Raw genomic sequence first — 2671 nt, 5'->3', positions numbered from 1 at the left:
ATTCCATCATGTAGATGTACCACAGTTTTCTAATCCATTCATCTGCTAATGGGCACTTAGGCTGTTTCCATATCTTAGCTACGGTGAATTGTGCTGCTATGAACATATGGGTGCATATATCCTTTCTGATTGGTGTTTCTGGTTTCTTGGGATATATTCCTAGAAGTGGGATCACAGGGTCAAATGGGAGTTCCATTTTTAGTTTTTTGAGGAAACTCAATACTGTCTTCCAGAGTGGCTGCACCAGTCTGCATTCCCACCAGCAGTGCACAAGTGTTCCTTTTTCTCCACATCCTCTCCAGCACTTGTTGTTTGTTGATTTGTTGATGATAGCCATTCTGACAGGTGTGAGATGGTACCTCATTGTTGTTTTGATTTGCATCTCTCGGATGATTAGTGACTTTGAGCATGTTTTCATATGTCTCTTGGCTTTCTGAATGTCCTCTTTTGAAATTTGTCTATTTAGATCCTTTGCCCATTTTTTGATTGGATTGTTTATCTTCTTTTTGTTAAGTTGTATGAGTTCCCTATAAATTTTGGAGATTAGGCCCTTATCAGATATGACATTGGCAAATATGTTTTCCCACACAGTGGGCTTTCTTGTTGTTTTGCTGATGGTTTCTTTTGCTGTGCAGAAGCTTTTTATTTTGATGTAGTCCCATTTGTTCATTTTCTCTTTAGTTTCAAGTGCCCTAGGAGCTGTATCAGTGAAGAAATTGCTTCGGCATATGTCTGAGATTTTGTTACCTTTGGATTCTTCTAGAATTTTTATGGTTTCCCGTCATACATTTAAGTCCTTTATCCATTTTGAGTTTATTCTTGTGTATGTTGTAAGTTGGTGGTCCAGTTTCATTTTCTTGCATATATCTGTCTAATTTTCCCAACACCATTTATTGAAGAGACTATCCTGGCTCCATTGTATGTTCTTGCCTCCTTTGTTAAATATTAATTGAGCATATCGGTTCGGGCCGATTTCTGGGCTCTCTATTCTATTCCATTGATCTATATGTCTGTTCTTGTGCCAGTACCAGGCAGTTTTGAGAAGAATGGCTTTGTAATACAGCTTGATATCTGGTATTGAGATCCCACCTACTTTGTTCTTTCTCAGGATCGCTGCAGCTATTCAGGGTCTTTTTCTATTTCAGATGAATTTTTGGAGAGTTTGTTCTAGGTCTGTGAAATATGCCGTTGGTATTTTAATGGGAAGTGCGTTGAATTTATAGATTGCTTGGGGTAGTATGGGCATTTTAATGATGTTGATTCTACCAATCCATGAACACGGTATGTTCTTTCATCTGTTTATGTCTTCCTCTATCTCTTTTTTCAACGTCCTGTAGATTTCTGAGTAGAGGTCTTTTACCTCTTTCATTAAGTTTATTCCTAGGTAGCTTAATTTTTTTGGTGCGATGGTAAATGGGATTGTTTTTATAATCTCTCTTTCTGAAAGTTCACTATTGGTGTATAGAAATGCCTCAGATTTCTTGGGGTTAATTTTGTATCCGGCTACATTGCCAAATTCATGTATTAAGTCTAGTAGTTTTTTGATGGAGTCTCTAGGGTTTTGTATGTATAATATCATGTCATCTGCAAATAAAGACAGTTTTCCTTCCTCTTTTCCAATTTGGATGCCTTTTATTTCTTCTTCTTGTCTAATTGCAATGACTAATACTTCCAGTACTATGTTGAACAGGAGTGGTGAGAGTGGGCATCCCTGTCTTGTTCCAGTTCTTAGGGGAAATAGTGTTAGTTTTTGTCCATTGAGCATGATGTTGGCTGTGGGCTTGTCATATATGGCTTTTATTATGTTGAGGTATGATCCTTCTACTCCCACCTTGCTGAGAGTTTTTATCAAAAATGGGTGTTGGATTTTGTCAAATGCTTTTTCTGCATCAATTGATATGACTATGTGGTTTTTTTCTTTCAATTTGTTTATGTGATGTATCACGTTTATTGATTTGTGGATATTGTACTATCCTTGCATCCCTGGGATAAATCCAACTTGGTCATGGTGTATGATCTTTCTGATGTACTGCTGGATCCGATTTGCTAAGATTTTGTTGAGGATTTTGGCATCTATGTTCATGAGGGATATTGGCCTGTAATTCTTTTTCATTGTGTTGTCTTTACCTGGTTTTGGTATTAGGGGGATGCTGGCTTCATAGAATGAGCTTGGAAGTGTTCCTTCCTCTTGAATTTTCTGTAGTAGTCTGAGGAGGATAGGTTTTAGTTCTTCCTTGAGTGTTTGGTAAAACTCCCCTGTGAAGCCGTCTGGTCCTGGGCTTTTGTTTGCTGGAAGCTTTTTGATGACTGCTTCAATTTCTTCCATAGTTATTGGCCTATTTTGATTTTTAGATTCTTCCTGATTGAGTTTTGGAATGTTGTATTTTTCTAGGAATTTGTCCATTTTCTCCAGGTTGTCTAATTTGTTAGAGTAGAATTGTCCATAGTATTTATTAACAATCATTTGTATTTCTGTGGTGTCTGTTGTTATTTTGCCTCTATCATTTCTGATTTTGTTTATTTGGGTCCTCTCTCTTTGCTTCTTGGTGAGCCTGGCTAGAGGTTTGTCAATCTTGTTTATCCTTTCAAAGAACCAGCTCTTGGTTTCATTGATTTTATGTATTGTTTTAATGGTCTCTATGTCATTTATTTCTGCTCTGATCTTTATTAT

This window comes from Myotis lucifugus, unplaced genomic scaffold (genome assembly GCF_000147115.1).
Source record: "Myotis lucifugus unplaced genomic scaffold, Myoluc2.0 scaffold_194, whole genome shotgun sequence".
NCBI classification, from domain to species: Eukaryota; Metazoa; Chordata; class Mammalia; order Chiroptera; family Vespertilionidae; genus Myotis; species Myotis lucifugus.
Note: the sequence above shows the minus strand (reverse complement) of the source record.